Raw genomic sequence first — 14,121 nt, 5'->3', positions numbered from 1 at the left:
GAAATAGACGATCGTGTGAAACCCAGCTCGCGCTATTCGTCCACGAGACTCAGGGGCCATAGATACGGCTTCCCAGGTAGATGCCGTGTTTCTTGACTTCCACAAGGCATTCGATACAGTTCCCCACAGTCGTTTAATGAACAAAGTAAGAGCGTATGGACTATCAGACCAATTGTGTGATTGGATTGAAGATTTCCTAGATAACAGAACGAAGCATGTCATTCTCAATGGAGAGAAGCCTTCCGAAGTAAGAGTGATTTCAGGTGTGCCGCAGGGGAGTGGCGTACGACCGTTGCTATTCACACTATACATAAATGACCTGGTGGATGACATCGGAAGTTCACTGAGGCTTTTTGCGAATGATGCTGTGGTATATCGAGAGGTTGTAACAATGGAAAATTGTACTGAAATGCAGGAGGATCTGCAGTGAATTGACGCATGGTGCAGGGAATGGCAATTGAATCTCAATGTAGACAAGTGTAATGTGCTGCAAATACATAGAAAGAAAGATCCCTTATCATTTAGCTACAATATAGCAGGTCAGCAACTGGAAGCAGTTAATTCCATAAATTATATGTGAGTATGCATTAAGAGTGATTTAAAATGGAATGATCATATAAAGTTGATCATCAGTAAAGCAGATGCCATACTGAGATTCATTGGAAGAATCCTAAGGAAATGCAACCCAAAAACAAAGGAAGTAGGTTACAGCACACTTGTTCGCCCACTGCTTGAATACTGCTCAGCAGTGTGGGATCCGTACCAGATAGGGTTGATAGAAGAGATAGAGAAGATCCAATGGAGAGCAGCGCACTTTGTTACAGGATCATTTAGTAATCGCGAAAGCGTTACGGAGATGATAGATAAACTCCAGTGGAAGACTCTGCAGGAGAGACGCTCAGTAGCTCAGTACGGGCTTTTGTTGAAGTTTCGAGAACATACCTTCACCGAGGAGTCAAGCTGTATATTGCTGCCTCCTACGTATATCACGTGAAGAGACCATGAGGATAAAATCAGAGAGATTAGAGCCCACACAGAGGCATACCGACAATCCTTCATTCCACGAACAATACGAGACTGGAATAGAAGGGAGAACAGATAGAGGTACTCAAGATACTCTCCGCCACACACAGTGAGGTGGCTTACGGAGTATGGATGTAGATGTAAATATATGTACTGTGCTGTTTGACTTCACGTTACATGTACGAATGATGTAAAATGGACGATTTTTGTATGGTGCAGGATAGGAATTGTATGTTTACTACATCGACACAGTATGCAGTGATATATTGATGGGTTGGAGATTGGCTTCACCTTCTAATATTCAAGCTCCTGTCCTGGGTGGGAGGGCAGTGTAACTGAGTAGGAATCTTTCTGTATTTGACAATATGTAGGGTACACTGTGATATATTGATTGGTTTCGGGTCGGTTTCACATTCTAATATTCAAGGTCCTGTCCTCTGTGGGAGAGCAGTGTAATTGAATAAGTGTCTTTCCATATTTGACGATATGTAGGGTAGTCTGTAAGATTTAATTGCTGGTGCAATACAGCGATCTGTGTAAAATAACTGCTGAAAGTCTGGTCTGCAGAAAGAAAGAAAAAAAGGTAGAGGGTGCTTCCACACCTGCAGCATCAGTAATTCACAGTGTAAATTCGATGAGAGCCAACCATAGTTCTCTACTTATTTACATCCTTTTTGCTAGGATATAGGAATCTCTACACAGCGGTGAGAACGTTTGTGTATGTTGAAAGCAGGAAGGGTAAGACATAATGGTTGGGGTGCCATGTTAGGACCATGAGGAAGACCGCATTCGACGTTATGCTGAGTTATTTTCGTAAACAGGTTCTGTTATGGCAAGACTATCCTTGCATACAAGCTGGGACATCAAGAAAGCGAGCATTAACTCTTTCTGGGACACTATACATTTTCCGATAGGTCGACCTGGCTGTTATTTTGCATAGCCATGTGACATCAGTATAACATTGAGAACCTTGTTAGATGCGCTTGTGATAGTTTGTAGCTATGCATGCGCACTTCACGGCATTGCATCAGTCATGCTGGGTGGTTAAGCATGGTTACATGCATCTCACATGTCGTGCTAGGAACAATGCACCCTGTGCTATATGGTGACATTAGTATCCTTAGGTATCACATCATTAATGGGAAAACACGTTTGCTACCCAGAGGTGTCTTGCATATGGGAATGGCAAGAGTGCATGCTGGAGTTCTGTGATGTTAGTACAACACTTGGAGAACTCTAACTGTATACTCGAAAATATTCGCAACTTTCACCCAGTCAGTGTAGGCAGCAGCAGCGAGGGAGTGTTGGGTCACACTGGCTTGCATCTGGTGATGACTCATGGCAGTGTGGAGGTGCATGCGCCCATGGGGTGTCTTCACTGTGCAAATAGGTCTTCACTCCCATTAGGTCGTGTCAGCAACAGTGTCTAGGTGATCACTTATTTTTGGGAGGAATTCTTTAGGTGTCAAGTATGAAAGGGATGTCGCTGCCTCATGCTTGAGGGCACCTGTGCATGGTTTGACAGCACCCTCTGGTGGAACTACTTAGGTCAGTTGAACCCTAGATCTTGTGGTGGACACACTTTCTGCAAAATAGAAACTTATGTACAGCTCAGACCCTTTTCCCACCATTTCCCTCCCCCCCCCCCCCCAGACCATCATCTTGGATTACATCATAGAACGTATGACAACACACTCTGGTGGTGGTACTGTGTACTAGACCCAGACCTTGTGGTGGACACACTGTTTCCCGCCATCTTGGATAATGGTACTTGCATCATCATGGTGGTTATCTTGGATTATGGCATGTATTATAGCGCCCTCTGGCGGTGGTACTGTGTACTAGATTAGTTGGACTCCAGACCCCATGGCGACCCCATTGTTTCCCTCCATTCCCTCCCACCATCTTCGATTACATTACAGGAGGATGACAGCACCCTCTGGTGGTGCTACTGTGACTAGGTGAGATGAAGTCTGGACACCTTGGCGACCACACTGGATGGTGGTAGTGCCTCTAATTGTTTAAATAAAATAGTGCTTGCAAAATAATAAAGATTTACATCAAGCACAGGTCGAGTCCACTCCCCACAAGTTCCTAGGAAGAGGTGGTGGTCGGTTGATGTAGGATAGTGGAGGTAGCTCAAGTGACCTATCTTCCTGCCATTTTCTTAGGTCAGTATAGACAACCGTGGTTTGATGTGTTCGTTATCCTGTTGGAATCTGAACTTACCCCCATTTTTCAGGGGGTTATGTTAGTGCGGGTAGCCCAGTTGACCTTCTCACCAAAATTCAAAGTTCCCACCCAAATCTGCCTTCTTTAATGACATCACAGCCACCATCTTGGATGACGTCATCGCCGCCATCTTCGATACATCTGGCAACAATGGAAAGTGGCACAGAATGCAGGTTGTCCCAATACTCTTGTCTGCGTCATTCAGTTATCACTGTATGGTTTGCCTCATCTGGCAAATATGGACAGATGTTTAGTTAATTATCTAACACGAAAAAATATCTTTTCTCTCACTTTTTCATCAGTTATTTGGTTTATGTGTCCGTCTTATGAACCGTTTTTCCGTGGAACAATTTGGTGTATCAAGTTCAAATTTATGTCACAAACTGAGGTTGATGGTCTGTTGGCGGTGTAAGAGTTTCGTGCTCCTAAGTGAAGTCAATCAGATGTCACTGCCACTTGTGTTACATGTTTTAAGACACGAAGAGACGCGCCATCGCCGGTGGTAGTGTGCTTTCTGTTGATCTAGAAGAATGAGACATGGATAGAATCAAGTGTTCACATTAAGGCAAATAACGGAAAGTTGTTAGCTTGCAATTATAGAAGACACAAAAAGCCGAGTGTGGGCATGTCGCATACTTTGTCATTAAAAGTTGTGGTGAATAGTCCTAAGGAATGTAACGTAGAGTTGAGAGTGTGTTGTGAAGTGCAGTAGGTGCGAGGTGTTGGAGACATGGGTTTCTCTCGCAGTCAGTTGCTTTTGGTGATCGCATTGTTAGGGGGCTGGTATCAAGCAGAGCACAGGGGACAAGTCGCATGACAACTTGAGAATCCGTGAAAGGAACACTTCCTGTGCTGGGTAGCATGGAGTGCCACTATGAGCAGGCAGCACAATATACACTCTGAAGGCCAGAGGGACCAGCACATATCCTGCCACACACCTACTGTTGGCTGCAAAACTCTATTACGCATATATAGCATGGCTGGTATATGGTGCTCATTGTTGGACACACAATGCCATTAGGCGTATCTAGCAGGGCTGGTATGTCACGTGCACTGTTGGACACACAACACCATTAGGCGTATCTAGAAGGACTGGTGTGTTATGCAGACTGTTGGACACACAAGACCACTCGGCATATCTAGCAGCGCTGGTATGTCAAACACACTGTAGGACAAACAATGCCATTAGGCACATCTAGCAGGGCTGGTATCTCATGTGCACTGTTGGATGCACAATGCATTAGGAATATCTAGTGGGGTTGGTACACCTCTCGCTCACATCCCACATTAGAGCAAATTGCTTACCATCGATTCTCTTCTGAAAACTTCTCCACTGGCGTCACACAGCAGTGCTTGTGGTTTAAATATTGTAATGCTCCAATTTACGGCGATTTGTGCGTGTTTGATCCGTAAATTTATGTTGCTGTTGTGACAGATAGCAGTTTGCAGTTTGGCACAGCTCCTATTCTACAACTTGGTGTCAACACTGTATTAATCGATATCGCCCACCTTCATGGAAGATCATACTTTCGTATCACCAGAGAATTAGTGTCTGTCTGCTCCTCATCAGTCTCCATTTAATTGCCTGAAAAACATGTTTGTGTGATCGCAATTATAGTAAACATATTATTATTTACACTATATAAAATATATATAAACACTATGTGAGTTATTTGTTAGAATACGGAATAGCAAGCTCAAATAACGGTTAATAATGACATGTACAGCATTGTACACTTAATCATTGTACATATACTTACATTTTGGAACATACTAGTATCGTTCCTATTTATGTAAACCAACATTACCTGTCGAAGCAGTCCTACTAAACACGCCAGGTGGCGCGAGTAGACCGCATAGCTATGCAGAGGTACGTTGTTTACATTTCTGTTCACTTGTAGATGTGTTTGCATAAAGGTATAACACACTGTGAAAGTAATTGAAAATGACCACAAAGTGCCAGATTCCTTATGAGCCGGAGTGACCGAGCGATTCTACGCGTTACAGTCTGGACCCGCACGATGGCTATGGTCACAGGTTCGAATCCTGCCTCGGGCATGGATGTGTGTGATGTCCTTAGGTTAGTTAAGTTTAAGTAGTTCTAAGTTCTAGGGGACTGATGACTTCAGAATTTTTCCCATAGTGCTCAGAGCCATTTGAACCATTTGAACCTTATGAATAACGGGTAATGATTATCACATCCCACCAAAATGTCAATCTTGTCCGACAAATAGCAAACAAACTGATGATTTCCATCACCGGAGTTGTCAAAACCATACACCAGCATCAAGAAACAGCCTCCTATGGAGATCGTCCTCGCTCACGAGCACCCAGGAAGATATCAGAACGCCAAGGAAAGTATTTGGTAGTGACCAGTAAACGTAACAGATTAGAAACTGTCCCTGAATTGACTGCTGAATAAACGCAACGAGAGGTACTCCAGTGGGTGAGTCAACAGTGAGATGACCACTGGCAGTTGACAAGGTTATGTAGCAACAAGGAAACCACTGTTGCCCCCTGTTAAGAAGACGAAAAGGCTTCAGTGGGCTAAGACACCCCAACATTGGACAGCGGAGGATTGGGAAAGAGTCTTACTAACTGATGAATGCAAGTTCCAAATAGTTGGAAGTAAATTCCGTCAGTTTTTAAGCCATTTACCCCATTAACGCTTGAATCCACAGTGCGTAATTCCAACTGTAAAGCATGGAGGGGATTCTGTGATGGTATGGGGATCCTATGGAGGAAATAAAGTCGGATATTTGGTGAAAATAGATGGAAAAAATGAACCAAAAGGATCATCATCCCATTTACCAGCGACATATTAAGACATCTGGTTTGAGTCTGATTGTGCAAAGGTTTAACTTCCAGCAAGACAACGACCCAAAACATACGTCTCGCTTGTGTCAGAACTATGTGAAATCTCTATGGGTTCATAAAATATTGAAAAATATGGAAATGCCGCCACAATCCCCTGATTGTAATGCAATCGAACTGCTATGGGATGAATTGGACAGGAGGAGCCTAAAATGGGAAATCATGAGTGGATCACAATTGTGGGAGTTCCTTCAGAAAGAAAGGAGATTAATTCTAACTGAAATATTGGTAAAACTGATGCAGCACATACCGAGAGTGTGCAAGGCAGTGATGAAAGCAAAGGGTGGCTAATTTGAGAAAACTAAAATTTAATGGTTGCATCTTCCTGTGTATTATTTGAGCTTAATAAACATTTGCAAAACAACAAAATGAATTTTTATACTGTTTTTTCTTTCTGTTGTCTATAATTACTAGGTGTTTCCAAGTTTCCCAACTAATGGAGGGTAGTATATATATATATATATATATATATATATATATATATATATATATATATATATATATATATATATATATACTCCCTCCCTAAGTTCGGAAACACCTTGTAATTATAGACAACAGAAAGGAAATATGGTATAAAATGCATTTGGTTGTTTTTTTCTCTATATCCCTGCATTCAGTCCCCCATCTGTCTTCCTGCTTCTTTTCCTCACCCATTCCCTCCTCTACATCTACATCTACATGATTATTCTGCAATTCACATTTAAGTGCTTGGCAGAGGGTTCATCGAACCACAATCTTACAATCTCTCTACCATTCCACTCCCGAACAGCGCGCGGGAAAAACGAACACCTAAACCTTTCTGTTCGAGCTCTGATTTCTCTTATTTTATTTTGCTGATCGTTCCTACCTATGTAGGTTGGGCTCAACAAAATATTTTCGCATTCGGAAGAGAAAGTTGGTGGCTGAAATTTCGTAAATAGATATCGCCGCGACGAAAAACGTCTTTGCTTTAATGACTTCCATCCCAACTCGCGTATCATATCTGTCACACTCTCTCCCCTATTACGTGATAATACAAAACGAGCTGCCCTTTTTTTGCACCCTTTCGATGTCCTCCGTCAATCCCACCTGCTAAGGATCCGACATCACGCAGCAATATTCTAACAGAGGACGAACGAGTGTAGTGTAAGCTGTCTCTTTAGTGGACTTGTTGCATCTTCTAAGTGTCCTTCCAATGAAACGCAACCTTTGGCTCGCCTTCCCCACAATATTATCTATGTATTCTTTCCAGCTGAAGTTGTTCGTAATTTTAACAGCCAGATACTTAGTTGAATTGACAGCCTTGAGAATTGTACTATTTATCGAGTAATCGAATTCCAACGGATTTCTTTTGGAACTCATGTGGATCACCTCACACTTTTCGTTATTTTGCGTCAACTGCCACCTGCCACACCATACAGCAATCTTTTCTAAATCGCTTTGTAACTGATACTGGTCTTCGGATGACCTTACTAGACAGTAAATTACAGCATCATCTGCGAACAAACTAAGAGAATTGCTCAGATCGTCACCCAGGTCATTTACATAGATCAGGAACAGCAGAGGTCCCAGGACGCTTCCCTGGGGTACACCTTATATCACTTCAGTTTTACTCGATGATTTGACGTCTATTACTACGAACTGGGATCTTCCTGACAGGAAATCACGAATCCAGTCGCACAACTGAGACGATACCACATAGGCCCGCGGCTTGATTAGAAGTCGCTTGTGAGAAACGGTGTCAAAAGCTTCCGGAAATCTAGAAATACGGAATCAACCTGAGATCCCCAGTCGATAGAGGCCATTACTTCCTGCGAATAAAGAGCTAGCTGTGTTGCACAAGAACGATGTTTTCTGAAACCATGCTGATTACGTATCAATAGATCGTTCCCTTCGAGGTGATTCATAATGTTTGAATACAGTATATGCTCCGGAACCCTACTGCAAACCGACGTCAATGATATAGGTCTGTAGTTCGATGGATTACTCCTACTACCCTCCTTAAACACTGGTGCGACCTGCGCAATTTTCCAATCTGTAGGTACAGATCTATCGGTGAGCGAGCGGTTGTATATGATTGCTAAGTAGGGAGCTATTGTATCAGCGTAATCTGAAAGGAACCTAATCGGTATACAATCTGGACCTGAAGACTTGCCCGTATCAAGCGATTTGAGTTGCTTCGCAACCCCTAAGGTATCTACTTCTAAGAAACTCATGCTAGCAGCTGTTCCTGTTTCAAATTATGGAATATTCCATTCATGTTCCCTGGTGAAGGATTTCGGAAAACTGCGTTCAATAACTCCTCTTTAGCGGCACAGTCGTCGGTAACAATCCCATCGGCACTGTACAGCGAAGGCATTGACTGCGTCTTACCGCTTGTGTACTTTACATACGACCAGAATTTCTTCGGATTTTCTACCAAATTTCGAGACAATGTTTCGTTGCGGAACATATTAAAGGCATCTCGCATTGAAGTCCATGCGAAATTTCGCGCGTCTGTAAATTTTAGCCAATCTTCGGGATTTCGAGTTCTGAACTTCGCATGCTTTTTCCGTTGCCTCTACAACAGCGTTCGGACCTGTTTTGTGTACCATGGGGGATCAGTTCCATCTCTTACCAATTTATGAGGTGTGAATCTCTCAATTGCTGTTGCTACTATATCTTTGAATTTGAGCCCCTCTTTTCCTATCATCCTCTTTGCCCTGTACCCTTCCTCCATCTTCTCACCATACCTCCGTCCTCCTCCCCTCCTCCTCCACTTATCTCTGCCATTTTCCCTCTCTCAAACCTCCCACCTCCTCTCCCTCTCTCCCTTCCTTCCTACCTCTCCCCTCCCTCCCTGCCTCCCTCCCTCACACCCTCCATCACGCCCTCCTACCCTCCCACCCTCCCTCATTCTTTCTAACTACTACTTTTCTCGCTCTCCATCTATTTCTTTATGCATTACAGCATGCAAAGCAATTAATGCAAGCTCCACAGTTATTGCACACACATTTGCTGAAAAAAAGAGAGTTACTGTACATGCAAGAGTCACTGTGCATGAAGGAATTACTGTGTATCCAGGAGCTACTGCACAAGTGTGACTTACACTGCCCATTAGAAATACTGTGCATGCAAGAGATTCTGCACACACTATGGTTGCTACACTAGCTATAATTGCTGAATGAGCAAGAGTTCCTGCACATTCCAGTGTTATTCTACATGCAAGTGTTACTGTGTACAGAAAAGTTGCTGCAAATGCAACAGTTACTGCACACCCAACAGTTACTGACTGCATTATAGCTATGGCATGCAAAAGAGTAACTATGTATGAGAGTTACTGCATGCACAATAGTTGTTGCACACACAAGACTTTCTGTAAGTATATGATTTACTGCATGCACAAGAGTTACTGCACATGCAAGAGTTACTGCACCCATGAGAGTTACTGCAGACACAACAGTACAGTTATTGTGCATTCAAGAGTTACTACATCCACAAGAGTTACTGCATGTCCAAGAGTCATTGTGCACAAGGATGACTACGCACACAAGGCTTACTCACTAGGTTACTGTATACCAGACAGATATCCAGATACAAAGAGGAGTTGAGGTGTTGATATCACACTATGCATCAGTCTCTGAGTCATCACTTCCACATCACAGATGCAATAAAATTATTTCGTCTTTACTCAGAATGACAGCAGCAATGCTACCAACACAAATTGTGTTTCATTTTCAATGCTTTGAGAACTGACCAACGGTGCATAGTCCTTCGCTTCATTAATACCGATGCTGTAGGGTCTCATATGTTGCCCCATAGTAACAGGACGTACCCTTTTGTCACGACATTTATACATTCACTATTTCAGCTGATAACTTTTTGTAATGAAGAGACATATTTTACATCTTACATCGTAGCACCTTGGTTAAACGTATCTCATTTTCTGTCACGTAGTTACCATCTGGTAAATTTCAAAGCTATAAATCGCCATGAACGCATTCTGTCATTTTGCCGTTTCCAGCACTTTCTATGGTCTCCTGACAATTCGACCATCATTCTGTAACATCTTGTCTGGGATATGTAGTGTGCGTAAAAACAACATGACCGAAGGTGTAGGCAGAAAGACGGCATCAAAAATAATAATAATAGTCTGAGTATGGGAACTAGAGATCGTAGTTGAATATTTACGGCGCTATGCCAGCATAAAGTGGTAGTCTGTTTCAACCTTTGTTACAACATACTTAGTTAGGTGGTCGCTTAATTATTATTTACTTCGAGCTTGTTAAGACATCTTGAAACATAAAACATCGACATGTGGTTGTTTCTAAAGAAGTGCTGCCTGGAAAGTCAGCTGAGTATGTGATGTTTCAAGTTTTTCTTGATATCATCCTGGAGACTGGTCAGAGTGTGAGCGCGCATACATTTCATTTTGAGTAAAGACGTCAGTATGTCAGATTTTAATTGCGTTACTGTAGCGCCGTAAATATGGATTTGCAACCGCGAGTTGCTGTACTCGAATTCATGTCTTTCATATTGTTTTCCTCCCTACTCTTTTGGGCAGATTGATTTTTCGCACTCTGTATAACTTTGTCGGATGGCAAACCTTGCTCAACCACCACTGCTTAAATTATACATTTCTACGTACGGTATACATACGTCATTGAATGACTTCCAGCCCGGTCGTCTGGCTATTCGACCCTGCAAAGCCAGCACGCGAAACACAAAATCACGAAAGCACCATCTGACCCGCATAATCACACTACTGACTGTGAGCACATTTAGACGTTAATCACAAAAGCCGATAGCAATAATGTAGAAGCTGATTTTGTTGTTGTTGTTGTGGTCTTCAGTCCTGATACTGGTTTGATGCAGCTTTCCATGCTACTCTATCCTGTGCAAGCTTCTTCATCTCCCAGTACCTACCGCAGTCTACATCCTTCTGAATCTACTTAGTGTATTCATCTCTTGGTCTTCCTCTACGATTTTTACCCTCCACGCTGCCCTCCAATACTAAATTGGTGATCCCTTGATGTCTCAGAACATGTCCTACCAACCGATCCCTTCTTCTAGTCAAGTTGTGCCACAACATTTGTATTCTAGCCATTCCTGCTTAGCCATTTTGCACTTCCTGTCGATATCATTTTTGAGACGTTTGTATTCCTTTTTGCCTGCTTCATTTACTGCATTTTTATATTTTCTCCTTTCATCAATTAAATTCAATATTTCTTCTGTTACCCAAGGGTTTCTACTAGCCCTCGTCTTTTTACCTATTTGAACCTCTGCTGCCTTCACTATTTCATCCCTCAAAGCTACCCATTCGTCTTCTACTGTATTTCTTTCCCCCTTTCCTGTCAATTGTTCCCTTATGGTCTTCCTGAAACTCTGTACAACCTCTGGTTCTTTCAGTTTATCCAGATCCCATCTCATTAAATTCCCACCTTTTTGCAGTTTCTTCAGTTATAATCTACAGTTCATAACCAATAGATTGTGGTCACAGTCCGCATCTGCACCTGGAAATGTCTTACAATTTAAAACCTGGTTCCTAAATCTCTGTCTTACCATTATATAATCTATCTGATACCTTTTAGTATCTCCAGGGTACTTCCATGTATACAACCTTCTTTCATGATTCTTGAACCAAGTGTTGGCTATGATTAAGTTATGCTCTGCACAAAATTCTACCAGGCGGCTTCTTCTTTCACTTCTTAGCCCCAATCCACATTCACCTACTATATTTCCTTCTCTCCCTTTTCCTACTCTCGAATTCCAGTCACCCATGACTATTTAATTTTCGTCCCCCTTCACTACCTGAATAATTTCTTTTATCTCATCATACATTTCATGAATTTCTTCCTCATCTGCAGAGCTAGTTGGCATATAAACTATGCTGTTTGTAGTAGCTTACCCGTACTCCTATTTTTTTATTCATTATTAATCCTACTCCTGCATTACCCCTATTTGATTTTGTATTTATAACCCTGTATTCACCTGACCAAAAGTCTTGTTCCTGCTGCCACCGAACTTCACTAATTCCCACTATATCTAATTTTAACCTATCCAATTTAGTTTTAAGTTAATCTTATGTCTCCTTCAACCGTTGTTGCTGTCTCAGCGACTGACTGTTGCTACTAGCAGCGCGGAATGATGGCAGTTTTTAATTTTCTCGTAATGGCAGTTTTCTGAAGTAAATGAAAACGGAGAAATAATTCACATGCTAGTGTTCATCATCGAAATGAGAGTGAATCCCTACTTGGTGCAGCGACTTAATTTTTAATATCTTCCCACATGAGAAGCTCGCGTATCCCTACAGTTGCGAGATGCGTGTCCGTTCCCTCATGGGAATCACACTCCTAGTCGCTGGCCAGTTGTACCATTTTAATGGATCCGGAGGGTGCTGTTTTGTACTCCGCACATTCATGGATAGCCTTCTGACACAGATGCCTCCTGCTGATGTTAACTTACATGAGAAGGAGGCGATTGTATGAGAAAACCTTGCGGAAAACACGTAAAGAAATCGTCAAAACTACCTTTAAAACATTTTTATCCAAGCCAGTGATACTGTTTTATTATGCTCACCTGGATGACATGCGTTTTGCAGAATATGCGAAGCGGTAAAAGGGGGTAACGTGTTCACACTCCATGGTTTTGATGTTTGGAGTGGCTAGAAATATTCCTCTCGATTAAAGCCAATATCTTAATCATGTATGTAGAATTAGTGGATATGTTGTCACTAGCTATCGCTTGTCTAGACACAACAAAAAAATAACAGTATCGTCTCTTTTTTATCGATGCAAAATATAAACTCAGTGTGAGATTCAGTTTCACTTCGTGGCAATGTGTCCCGCTGTTCTCCCTCTGTTTCTATAAACAGCATTCGTCGAACGGCAACAGATAAAAAACGATGCGTCGAGGGCCTTTACACAATGGAGGAGGACCGCATCCAAGTCGAGAATTAATTCACTGAAAAGGCGATGAAAAGAAAAAGAAACTTGTGTCAGCGATATTATTCGGTCGTATCGCTGGGCAGCAGCGAGCGCGAGAACAAAGGCCACCAAAGCTTTATTTTACGGTGCTTGACTGCGTTATACGCCCCTAGTTCTCGTATGTGGACAAACACCACCCTTCATGCCATGGACCATAGACATGCAGAAACAGACGGCGCATGCTTCAATCCCTGCTTGATGGTATCTGAAAGCAAATAGATCAGACAGTTGTAGTCTCTGTACCTGGAATCAAGAACTGATTTCAACAACTGATCTCGTTGTTGTATTAGTGTCACACATGTAGTAATTCAGTTAACCAAATTTCCCCAAGAGTCGCAGTATTAGTCCGATAACTATCCTTGTTACGTTTGGCTAGGTGTAACGACAGCAAACGTTTCAAACACTGTCCCGACAATTCGTTTTTTATCAAACAATAGAATTGCAGTAATTCGACGATTTTCTGTTCTTGTTGAACTGTGGCTCATTTAGCTGGCCGTTTTCACAGGAGGCCGAATATCGGTTTGACGAAAAGCACATAGTTTTCTGGCCATTTACTGAGGAGTACGTGTGATGTGTTTTATTATGCTTTGTGAAGTAATATCCGTAATGTCCGATTTTTACAGGGAATAAAAGGCTATGACTTCTCCTTAATCGAATACGGCTAACGATATAATACCGAGATAAGAAATATTTGCCAGGATATGTTACTTGTAGAGGGAATTCGTAATACTGGGTTAGAGATTAACGTTCTGTTGTGTCAAAAATTTTCGCCTTTCGTAGTGTTTTAGTTCTGACGACCGATGTAGCCTACATCCCTACTTTCATCGAAGCAAGGATTTTGGAATTGATGGCTGCGTAGCTCGTGCAGTCATTTAGCTCGAAATCCTCCCTTTTGAAAGAGAGTGACCAAATGTTCCCCAGTGCTTCGTCACTGGTCAAACTGTAATCACTTATGTTACACGTGTGCTTCTGATGGTCGGCGAGCACTCGCACCTTTAGCAGTGTCGACAACTCACCGCTGTAAACCCAGCCCCGGAAACGCGTA

This window comes from Schistocerca serialis, unplaced genomic scaffold, assembly GCF_023864345.2.
Source record: "Schistocerca serialis cubense isolate TAMUIC-IGC-003099 unplaced genomic scaffold, iqSchSeri2.2 HiC_scaffold_1407, whole genome shotgun sequence".
Taxonomy (NCBI): Eukaryota; Metazoa; Arthropoda; class Insecta; order Orthoptera; family Acrididae; genus Schistocerca; species Schistocerca serialis.
Note: the sequence above shows the minus strand (reverse complement) of the source record.